This window comes from Prionailurus viverrinus, chromosome B3 (assembly GCF_022837055.1).
Source record: "Prionailurus viverrinus isolate Anna chromosome B3, UM_Priviv_1.0, whole genome shotgun sequence".
In the NCBI taxonomy this organism is placed as follows: Eukaryota; Metazoa; Chordata; class Mammalia; order Carnivora; family Felidae; genus Prionailurus; species Prionailurus viverrinus.
In genome coordinates, this window is record NC_062566.1 from 17,349,258 (window position 1) to 17,362,042 (window position 12,785).

The following is a 12,785-nucleotide window of genomic DNA, read 5'->3' on the forward strand; positions in this document are numbered from 1 at the left end:
TGAGGGGGGCAGGGGCAGAGAGAGGGTGGGGGGCACAGATTCTATAACAGGCTCCAGGCCTTGAGCTGTCAGCACAGAGCCCAATGAGGGATTCAAACTCAGGAACCAAGAGATCGTGACCTGAGCAAAAGTCAGATGCTTAACAGACTGAGCCACCTAGGCACCCCTCTCTCTGCCCCTTTTCTCTTGCTCTCTATATTTCTCTCAAAATAAATAAAAAAATAAACTTTAAAAAACATTTAAAAACATCATTGGGGTTTCAGAAGGAGAAGACAGAGATAAAAGGGCAGAAAGAATATTAAAAGAAATAATGGCTGAAAACTTCCCTAGCTGGGGAAAGAAACAGACACCTAGATTCAGGAAGCTCTGAGATTTCCAAACAAAATGAATTCAAACAGACCCACAGTGAGATACATTATAATTCAAAAAGTTAAAGACAAGGAGAGAGGAAAGCAACTTGCTATATACAATGTATAGGGGAGCCTCTAAAAGACTGTCAACAGATTTTTCAGCAGAAAATCTGCAGGCCAAAAGTGGGAGGGGCAATATATTCAAAGTGCTGAGAGGCAAAACTGCCAAACAAAAATACTCTAGCTGGTAAAGTTGCCCTTCAGAATTGAAAGAGACAGTGTTTTCCAGATAAAAAAGTGAAGGCATTCATTGCCACTAGACCAGCCTTGCAAGAAATGTTAAAGGGAGTTCTTCAAGATAAAACAAAAGAATGCTAATTAGTAATAGGAAAGCATGTGAAAGTATAAAATTCACTGGTAAAAGTAAATATACAGTTAAATTCAGAATACTCTAAAGAGGTAATCGCAGTGGATAAAGCATAGATAATTCTAGAATGGAGATTAAGGACAAAAGTATTAAAATAACTATAACTACATTAATTTGTTAATAGACACAGTGTATAAAGATGTAAATTATGAAATGAAAAACATGAAATGCGGTGTGTAAAAACGTATACCTTTTGTGTGTGTTTGATGTTATGTTGTATCAGCTTAAAGTAGATTATTACAAATATAATATGTTATATGTAAGCCTTATGGTAACCACTAAGAAAATGTCTAGAGTAGATACACCAACGAGAAAGTAATAAAACAATACAACTATAGAAAATCCTCAAATCACAATGGAAGAGAGCAAGAGAGGAAGAAAGGAACAAAGGAATTAAAATCAAATCCTCACAAAACAATGAATAAAATGCAATAGAAAGTCCATACCTTCCAATAATCACTTTGAATGTCAATGGACTAAATTCTCCAATCAAAAAGAATGGCTGAATGGATAAAATAAAACAAGACCCAACTATATGTTGCCCTATAAGAGGCTCACTTAAGAGTAAGGGAACATACAGACTGAGAATGAATAGGCAAAAAAAAGTATTCCATGCAAATGGAAACCAAAAGAAGGCTGTGTTAGATATATTTACATAAGAAAAAATACACTTTAATCCAAAGACTATAACAAAAGAAAAAAAATGTCATTACATAATGATAAAATAATTCATCAAGAGGAAATAACATTTGTAAATAATTATACACCCAACATGGGAAAACTCAAACATATAAAGCAAATATTAACAAATCCGAAGGGAAAAACAAGAAAGCAATATATAATATCAAGGGACGTCAAGATCACACTTTCAGCAATGGATCACCCACACAGAAAATAAATAAGGAAACATTTGATCTAAATACATGTTAGATCACATGGACCTAAAAGACATATAGAGAACATTCCATCTAATGGCAGCAGAATATACATTCTTCTCAATAGCATGTGGAACATTCTCCATGAGAAATCATATTTTAGGCCATAAAACATGTCTTAATGAATTTTAAAAGGCTGAACTCACACCAATTGTCTTTTATGACCACAATGGTATAATATTAGAAAGCAATTACAAGAAAACTGGAAAATTCACAAATATGTGGAAATTAAAAACCATGCTCCCAGACAACTAATGGGTCAAAGAAGAAATCAAAAGAAAAACAAAAGTCTTGAAACAAATGAAAATGGAAACACAATATACCAAAACTTATGGGGTGGAGGAAAAGCAGTTTGAAGGGGGAAGCTTATAGTGAAAATGCCTACATTAACAAAAGGTAAATATTTCAAATAAATAACCTAATGTTACTCCTCAAGAAACTAGAAAAAGAATAAAAAGCTAAGCCCATAGTTAGTAGAAGGATGGAAATAACAAATATATTAGAGTTGAAATAAATGAAATAGACACCAGAAAAACAAAAGATAAATGTAATTGAGAGCTGTTTTTTGAAACATAAAATACAGAAATCTTTAGACACAGAAAGAAAGAAAAAGAAGACTTACACAATTAAAATGATAAATAAAAGAGGAGACATTACCACTAATATTACAGAAATACAAAGAATCAAAGAAACAACTATGAAAAATAATATAACAATGAAATGGACATCCTAGAAGAAATGGAAATTCCTAGAAACACAAAACTTAGCAAGATTCAATCATGAAGAAATATAAAATCTGAAAAGAGTAATTACTAATAAGCATTTTGAGTCAATAATAAAAAATCTCCCAAGAAAGAAAAATCAAGGAGTAGATGGCTTCACTTGTGAATTCTATCAAACATTTAAAGAAGAACTAATACAAACTTTCTCAAACTCTCCCCAGAAAACAAAAGAGAAAGGATAATTTTCAAAATCATTTTATGAGGACAGAATTACTCTAATGCCAAAGCAGACAATGACACTACAGAATTAGAATATTATTGACTAATATTCCTGATGAACATAGATGAAAAGATCCTCAACAAAATATTAGCAAACTGAATTCAACAATACATTAAAAAGGGCATACACCATGCTCAAGTGGGGTTTATTACACAGATATAAGTGTGACTTAAGCATCCATAAAGTAGTCAATATGATACACTATATTAAAAAATTGAAATATAAATATCATATGATCATCTTAATAGATGTCAAAAAAGCATTTCACAAAATTCAACATCTTTTAATAATAAAAACTTTCAACAAACTGGGTATGGAGGAAATATACCTCAACAAAATAAAGGCCAGGGGCACCTGGGTGGCTCAGTTGGTTAAGCGTCTGACTTTGGCTCAGGTCATGATCTCAGTTTGTGGGTTTGAGCCCCGCATTGGGCTCTGTGCTGACAGCTCAGAGCCTGGAGCCTGTTTTGGATTCTGTGTCTCCCTCTCTATCTGCTCCTCCCCTGTTCATGCTCTGTCTCTCCAAAATCAATAAACATTAAAAAAAAATTTAAAAAAACCCCACAAAGGCCATATGTGACAAGCCCACAACTAACATCTTTCTCAATGGTGAAAAGTTGAAAGATTTTTCTTTACAATCAGGAGCAAAAATGGATCTCCACTCTTACCACTTTCATTTTACATAGTACTGGAAGTCCTAGTCAGGGCAGTTAGACAAGAACGAGTAGCATCAGAAGTCAGAAAGGAAGAAGTAACATTGTCTTTCTCTGCAGATAACATAATATTATATATGGAAAACCCTAAAGACTCCACCAAAAAGCTGTTGAAATTAATAAACAAATTCAATAAATTTTCAGGATAGAAAATCAATAAAAAAAATCAGAAGAGACTCTAAAATACAGAGAACAAACTGAAGGTACTGGAGGAATGTTGGGTGGGGGATGGGTGATAGGCATTAGGGAGGGTACTTGTTGGGATGAGCACTGGGTGTTATGTGTAAATGATGGATCACTACATTCTACTCCTGAAATCATTATTACAGTATATGTTAACTAACTTGGGTTTAAATAAAAAAAAATCAGTTGAATTTCTATACACTGACAACAAATTAGAGAAATTAAGAAAAAAGTCTTATTTACAATAGAATCAAAAGCAAGTACATTTTTAGGAATAAATTTAACCAAGGAGGTAAAATGTCTGTACATTGTATGATTTTGATGAAAGTAACTGAATAAAACAAATAAATGGGAAGAAGTCCCATGTTTTTAGGTTAGAAGAATTAATGTTGTTAAAATGTCTACACTACTAAAGCCATATATAGAGTCAATGCAATCCCTACTGAAATTACAATGGTATTTTTCACAGAAATATAAAAACAATCCTAAAATATGTATGGAATCACAAAGTACCTTGAATATTCAAAGCAATCCTAAAAAAGAACAAAGCTAGAAACATTAACTCTTTGATTTCCAACTATACTGCAAAGCTACAGTAATTAAAACAGTCTACTATTGGTATAAGTACAGACACATTAGACCAATGGAATAGAATGGAGAGTCCAGAAATAAACCCAAGCACATATAGCCAACGAATTTTCAGCAAAAGTGCCAAGAATACACAATACTGAAAGGATGGTCTGCATTCAAAACAATGCAACTGGGCCCCTGTATTTCACAAAATATATACACAAAAATCAACTCAAAATGAATTAAAGACTTGAATCTAAGACCTGAAATCATAAAACTCTTAGAAGAGTACTAGGGAATAAGCTTTTTGACATTGATTTTGGCAATGATTTTTTAGATTTGACACCAGAACCAAAAATAAACAAGTGGTACTGTATCAAATTAAAAGGCTTCTGCACAACAAAGCCATCAACAAAATAAAAAGGTAATTTATGAAATGGGAGAAAATATTTGCAAACCATGTAACCGATAAGGGGTTAATATCTAAATATATAAAGATCTCATCGAACTCAATAGCAATCAATCAATGAATCAATGACTCGATTAAAAATGACTAAAGCACCTGAACAGACATTTTCCTAAGAAGACATACAAATAATCAACAGATATAAGAAAAGGTGCTTGACATCACTAATCATCAGGGAAATGCAAGTCAAAACTACAATGAGATTTCATTTCATACCTGTTAGGAAGTCTATTATCAAAAAGACAGATAAATGCTAGAGAAGGATATGGAGGGAAAGGAACCTTTGTATACTTTTGATAGGAATGTAAACTGGTACTGACAGTTTGGAGGTACCTCAATAAATTAAAAATTACAACCACCATACAATCCAGCAATTCCACTTCTGGGTATATGTCCTATGGAAATAAAATCATTATCTCAGAGATATCTGTGCCCTCATGTTCATTGCAGCATTATTCACAATAGCCAAGGTACAGAAACAATATAAATCTCTACTGATGGATAAATGGATAAGGAAAATATGACATATATACACTATGGAACATTATTCAGCCTTAAAAATGAAGAAAAGCTTGTCATTTGTGACAAAATGGATGAAGCTGGTGGGTATTATACCAAGTGATATAAGTAGATAGAAAAAGTCAAATGCAATTGACCCTTGAATAACACTGGTTTGAATTGTGCAGATCCACTTATATGTGGACTTCTTTTGATAAATACAGTACAGTACTATAAATGTATTTTCTTTTCCTTGTGATTTAATATTTTCTTTTCTCTACTTACTTTAATTGTAATGATACAATATATAATACATATAACATACAAAATATGTATTAATGGACTGTTTTTGTATGGGTAAGGCTTCTGGTCAACAGTGGGCTATCAGTAGTTAAGTTTTGGGGGAGTCAAAAGTTATACATGGATTTAAATGTGGCATGTTGGCACCCCTAACCCTCATGTTGTTCAAGGGTTAACTATTTCAGGGTATCACATATGTGGAATCTTAAAAAAAAAAAGAACTCATAAAAATGGTGAGTAGAAAAGTGGTTGCCAAGGGCTGGTGAGTGGGGGAAATAAGGAGAGGTTGGTAAAGTATTCAGATTCTCAGTTATAAGGTAAAAAAGGTCTCACAGGAGGCCATCAAAATCCTAGAGGATAAATCAGGCAAAAACCTTTTTGACCTCTGCTGCTGCAACTTCTTACTCAACATGTCTCTGGAGGCAAGGGAAACAAAGGCAAAAACAAACTACTGGGACCTCATCAAGATAAAAAGCTTCTGCACAGCGAAGGAAACAATCAGCAAAACTAAAAGGCAGCCAATGGAATGGGAGAAGATGTTTGCAAACGACGTTTCACATAAAGGGTTAGTATCCAAAATCTATAAAGAACTTATAAAACTCAACACCCAAAAAACAAATAATCCAGTGAAGAAATGGGCAAAAGACATGAATAGACACTTTTCCAAAGAAGACATCCAGATGGCTAACAGGCACATGAAAAAATTCTCAACATCACTTATCATCAGGGAAATACAAATCAAAACCACAATGAAATACCACCTCACACCTGTCAGAATGACTAAGATTAACAACTCAGGCAATGACAGATGTTGGTGAGGATGCGGAGACAGAGGAACCCTTTTGCACTGCTGGTGGGAATGCAAACTGGTGCAGCTACTCTGGAAAACAGTAGTGAGATTCCTCAAAAAATTAAAAATGGAGCTGCCCTACAACCCAGAAGTTGCACTACTAGGTATTTATCCAAAGGATACAGGTATGCTGCTTTGAAGGGGTATATACACCCCAATGTTTATAGTAGTGCTACTGACAGGAGTGAAAGTATGGAAAGAGTCCAAATGTCCATCAACAGATGAATGAATAAAGATGTGGCAGTGACATATGTATGGCATACACACACACACACACACACACACACACACACTTGACTATTACTTGGCAATCAAAAAGAATGAAATCTCGCCATTTGCAATAACGTGGATAGAACTAGAGTGTATTATGCTAAGTGAAATTAGAGAAAGAAAAATATATGACTTCACTCATACATGGAATTTAAGATACAAAACATGAACATGAAGGAAGGGAAACAAAAAAAATGTAAAAACAGGGAGGGGGGAAATATAAGAGACTTAAAGGTAGAGAACAAACTGAAGGTTGCTGGAGAGGTTGTGGGTGGTGCGATGGGCTAAATGGGCAAGGGGCATTAAGGAAGACACTTGTTGGGATGAGCACTGGGTGTTACATGTAGGGGATGAATCACTGTATTCTACTCCTGAAATCATTATTGCACTATATGCTAACTAACATAGGTGTAAATTAAAAAAAAAGATTAAAAAGGTCTCAGAATCTAATGTGTAGCACATTTAATATAATTGATGACACTATAATGTATACTTAAAATTTGCTGAGAATGGACAACTTAAATTTTCTCACTGAGAGAAAAAAAAAGATAAAGGGTAAATATGTGATATGGAGGATGTGTTAAATAAATTGAAAGGGAATCATTTCAGGGCACCTGGTGTCTCAGTTGGTTAGGCATCCAATTTTGGCTCAGGTCATGATCTCACAATTCGTGGGTTCGAGTTCCGCGTTGGACTCTGTGCTGACAGCTCAGAGCCTGGAGCCTGCTTCTGATTCTATGTCTCTGTCTCTCTCTGCCCCTCCCACACCCACACTCTGTCTCTCTCTCAAAAATAAATAAACGTTAAAAAAAAGGGAATGATTTCACAATGTATACATATATGAAATCGTGTACACTTAAAATATCTTATATTTATCAATTTATCTTATATTTATCAATTAGACCTTAATAAATCTTGAAAAAATAATCCGAGGCCATAAAGATTGTCTCCTATGCTATTTTATTTTTTCCTTCAAATTTTTACTTTAATTCTGGTTAGTTAACATATAATGTAATATTGTTTTCAGGAGTAAAATTGAGTGATTCATCACTTACATACAACACCCAGTGCTCATCACTGCAAGTGTCCTCCTTAAACTCATCACCTGTTTAGCCCATTACCTACCCACCTTCCTGCATTAACCCTCAGTTTTTTCTCTATTGTAAAGAGTCTCTTATGGTTTGGTTCCCTCTCTTTTTATTTCCCTTCCCATATGTTCATCTGTTTTGTTTCTTAAATTCCCCATGTGAGTGAAATAATATGACATCTTTTTCTGCCTGACTTATTTTGCTTAGCATAATACATTCTACCTCCATCCATGTCCTTGCAAATGACAAGATTTCATTATTTTTGATGCCTGAGTCATATTCCATTGTGTGTGTGTGTGTGTGTGTGCACGCGCGCGTGTGTATGCCACATCTTCTTCATCCATTCATCAGTCAATGGACATTTGGGGTCTTGCCATAGTTTGGCTATCGTTGATAATACTGCTATAAACATTAGGGTATATACACACTTCAAATCTGTGTATTTGTATCCTTTGAGTAAATACCTAGTAGTGCAATGGCTAGATCATAGGGTAGTTCTATTTTTAACTTTTTGAGGAACCTCCATACTGTTTCCTAGAGTGGCTGCATCAGTTTGCATTGCTACCAACAGTGCAAGGGGGTTTCCTCTTCTCTGCATCCTCACCAACACCTGTTGTTTCTTGTGCTGTTAATTTTAGCCATTCTAACAGATGTGAAGTGGTACCTCATCATGGTTTTGGTTTATAGTTCCATGATGATGAGTGATGCTGAGTATCTTTTTCATGTGTCTATTAGCCATCTGGATGTCTTCTTTGGAAAAATGTCTGCTCATGTCTTCTGCCTATTTTTAACTGGATTATTTGTCTTTTGGGTGTTGATTTTTATAAGTTCTTTCTAGATTTTGGATACTAACCCATTATCAGATATGCCATTTGTAAATATCGTCTTCCATTCCATAGGCTGCCTTTTAGTTTTGTCGATTGTTTCCTTTGCTGTGCAGAAGCTTTTTATCTTGATGAAGTCCCAATAGTTCATTTTTGCTTTTATGTCCCTTGCCTATGGCAACATGTCTAGTAAGAAGTTGATATGGCCAAGGTCAAGGAGGTTGCAGCCTGTGTTCTCCTCTAGGATTTTTATGGTTTCAGGTCTCACATTTAGGTCTTTAATATATTTTGAATTTATTTTTTCGTATGCTACAAGAAAGTGGTCTAGTTTCATTCTTTTGCATATTGCTGTCCAACACCATTTGTTGAAGAGACTGTATTTTTTATATTGGATTTTCTTTCCTGATCTGTCAAAGATTAGTTGACCGCATAGTTGTGGGTCCATTTCTGCATTTTCTATTTTGTTACATTGATCTATGATTTTGTGTTTGTGCCAGTACCATACTGTCTTGACAACATAGCTTGAAGTCTGGAATCATGATGTCTCCATATTTGCTTTTCTTTTTCAGGATTACTTTGGCCATTCAGGGTCTTTAGTGGTTCCATATAAATTTTAGGTTTCTTTGTTCTACTTCTGTAAAAAAATGCTGGAGGCATTTTGATAGGGATTGCATTGAAAGTATAGATTGTTTTGTGTAGTATAGACATTTTAACAATGTTTTTTCTTCCAAATCATGAGCATGAAATGTTTTTCCATTTCCTTGTGTCCTTTTCTATTTCTTTCATAAGTGTTCTGCAGTTTTCAACGTACAGATATTTTACCTCTTTGGTTAGGTTTATTCTCAGATATTTTATTGGTTTTTGGTGGAATTCTAAGTGGGATCAATTCCTTGGTTTATTTTTCTGCTGCTTCATTATTGGGGTATAGAAATGGAACAGATATCTGCAGATTGATTTTATATCCTGTGATTTTGCTGAATTCATGTATTAATTATAGCAACTTTTTGGTGAAATATTTTGCATTTTCTATATAGACTATCATGTCATCTGTGAACAGTGAAAGTGTGACCTCTTCCTTGCAAATTTGGATAGCTTTTATTTCTTTTAGTTGTCTTGTTGAGGCTAAGACTTTCTATAGAATGTTAAGTAGTAATGGGCATCCCTGTTTTGTTCCTGACCACAGAGGAAAAGCTCTCAGTTTTTCCCCTTTGAGCATGATATTAGTTGTGGGTCTTTCATATATGGCCTTTATGATGTTGAGGTGCCTTCCTTCTATCCCTACTTTCTTGAGGGTTTTTATCCAGAATGGATGCTATATTTTGTCAAATGCTTTTTCCACATCTATTGAGGGGATCATATGGTTCGTATCCTTTCTTTTATTAATGTGGTGTATCACATTGATTGATTGGTGGGTATTGAACTACCCCTGCAACCCAGGATTAAATCCCACTTGATAGTGGTGAATAATTCTTTTAATGTACTGCTGGACTCAATTTGCTAGTATTTTATTGAGAATTTTTGAATCCAAATTCATCAGGGATATTGGCCTATAATTCTCCATTTCAGTGAGGGTATTTGTCTGGTTTTGGAATCAAGGTAATTTCTCTTTCTGCTGCTTCATTATTGGTGTATAGAAATGTTGGGGCGCCTGGGTGGCGCAGTCGGTTAAGCGTCCGACTTCAGCCAGGTCACGATCTCGCGGTCCGGGAGTTCGAGCCCCGCGTCAGGCTCTGGGCTGATGGCTCAGAGCCTGGAGCCTGTTTCCGATTCTGTGTCTCCCTCTCTCTCTGCCCCTCCCCCATTCATGCTCTGTCTCTCTCTGTCCCAAAAATAAATAAACGTTAAAAAAAAAAAGAAATGCCACAGATTTCTGTACAATTGATTCTGTATCCTGTGACTTTACTGAATTCATTTATCAGTTCTAGTAGTTTTTGCTGGAGTCTTTTGGGTTTTCTATATATAATATCATGTTATAGTTATATAATATAGTGGAATATTATTCAGCCATAAAAATAATGAAATCTTGTCATTTGCAACAACATGGATGAAGCTAGAGAGTATAATGCTAAGTGAAACAAATCAGTCAGAGAAAGACAAATGCCATATGATTTCGCTCATATGTGGAATTTAAGAAACAAAACAAACAAGCAAAGTGGAAAAAAGAAAAAGAGAGACAAATCAAATAACAGGTTCTTAATTATAGAAAACAAACTGATGGTTACTATAGAGGAGGTGGGAAAGAGGATGGGTTAAATAGGTGAGGGGGATTAAGGAGTGCACTTGTGATGAGCAACTAGCAACTTGTGATTGTTGAATCACTATACTGTACACCTGAAACTAACATAACACTGTATGCTAACTAATTGGAATTTAAATAAAAACTTAAAAAATATAAAAATCAATTTGGAATGAACTGACATCTCAACAATATTGAGTCTTCTGTCCCAGGGACATGCTACATCCCCCCTTTTATTTTCATCTTTAATTTCTGTAAGCAATTGTCTGTAGTTTCAGTGTATAGGCCTTACATACCTTTTTCATATTTATCCCTAAGTATTTCATATTTTTCAATGCTATGGAAAGTTGTTTTGAATCTCAATTTTCAATCATTCACTGAAGATAAAATAACTGACTTCTATATCCTGTATATTACAACACTGATGAGCTCGCTTATTAGTTCCAATAACTTTTCGTAAATGTCACTGGATCTTATATATAGGTCATTACGTCTTCTGTCAATAAAGACAGTTTACTCTTCCTTTTCAATTTAGGTGCTCTTTGATTATATTTTCTTGCTTGCCTACACCAGCTAGATCCCCAGAGAAATGCTGAATAATAATGGTGAAAGTAGGCATCCTTGTCTTGACATTAGGGGAAAGCATTATTTCACTAGTAACTATCATGGTAGCTGCACGTTCTCTGTTTTGTTTGTTTGTTTGTTTTTTATAAATGCTCTGTATCAAAGTTAGGAAGTACCCTTCTATTCCTAATTTTCTTAGAGTTTTTATTAGGAATGCATGTTGGATTTTGTCAAAGACTCTGAACCTATCAAGATGGTCAGATGGTTTCTGGGTTTTGGCTTGTTAATATGGTAAATTACATAGATTGATTTTTCAATGTTTAACTAGTTTTGCATCCATGGAATATAACCCATTTGGTCATAATGTTTTATCTTTTTTATATATTTCAGAATTCAAATTGCTAAAATTTTGTTTAGCATTTTCATGTTGATCTTAATGAGGAATATCTGCCTGTAGTCTTTGGTTTTGTATTAGGATAATGCTGGCCTCATAGAATGAATTGGAAAGTATATCTCCTCTTCAATTTTCTGAAGAGTTCATGTAGAATTGGTACAATCTCTTTTTTTATATGCATAGTAGAATTTACCAGCAAAGCAATCTATACCTGCATTTTCTTTGTGGGAAGGCTTTTTTTATAATATAAATTTCTTTAATTGATACAGAGATAGCCGTGTGATTTATTTTTTCTTTCATTAGCTTTGGTAGTTTGCAACTTTTAAGGAATTTGCCAATTTTCATGTAAGTTGTAATTACTGGCATAGACTTGTCTATAATAGTCCCTTATAATTCTTTTAGTACTTGAATAACCTGTACTGAGGTCATTTCTCTCATTCTTTATATTAATTTGCATCTTCTTTTTTCCCCTAATTATTTGGCTAAAGGTTTATCAATTTTATTTATCTCAGAAAATCTGCCTTTGGCTTCATTAAGTTTCTCTATTGTTTTCTTGTGCTCTATTTCATTAACTTCTGTTCTGGTATTTATTATTTAACTTTTACTTACTTTGGGTATAATTAGCTCTTCTTTTTCCAGCTTTTAATGTGGAAATTGAGGTCATTGATTCAAGGCCTTTCTTCTTTTCTAATGGTGGTGGTTAGTGATATAAATTTCCACCAAAGTACTGCTTGTTTCTTCAAATATTTCTTCCTGTCCTCCCCCCTCCCCGCTCTCCCGCCCCAACACTAGTCTCTCTTTCAGGTACTACAATTACACATATTTTAGGCTGACAACACTTTTCACACAGCTCACTGATGCTTTCTAAGTTTCTTTAAGCCTATTTTCTCTGTTTCGTTTTGGATAATCTCTATTGCTCTGTCTTTATGTTCATAAGTCTTTCTTTTTCTCTGATATTCAATTTGCTGTTAAACCTATTGAGTTATTTTTCTTTTTAGATGTTGAAGTTTTTGTTTCTAGAGGTTTTATTTGGGCCTTTAAAAATATCTTCTGTGTCCTTACTTAAAGTTTTGAACATATAGAATACAGTTATAGTAACTTTTAATGTCTGTCTG

At 34.3% G+C, this 12,785-nt stretch overlaps 1 protein-coding gene across 1 annotated transcript in view; it reads right to left on the bottom strand.

The window, feature by feature from the left end:
- OTUD7A (OTU deubiquitinase 7A) overlaps positions 1-12,785 on the bottom strand; it is a 183,623-nt gene that overhangs the window by 118,897 nt on the left and 51,941 nt on the right. The window lies entirely within an intron of this gene.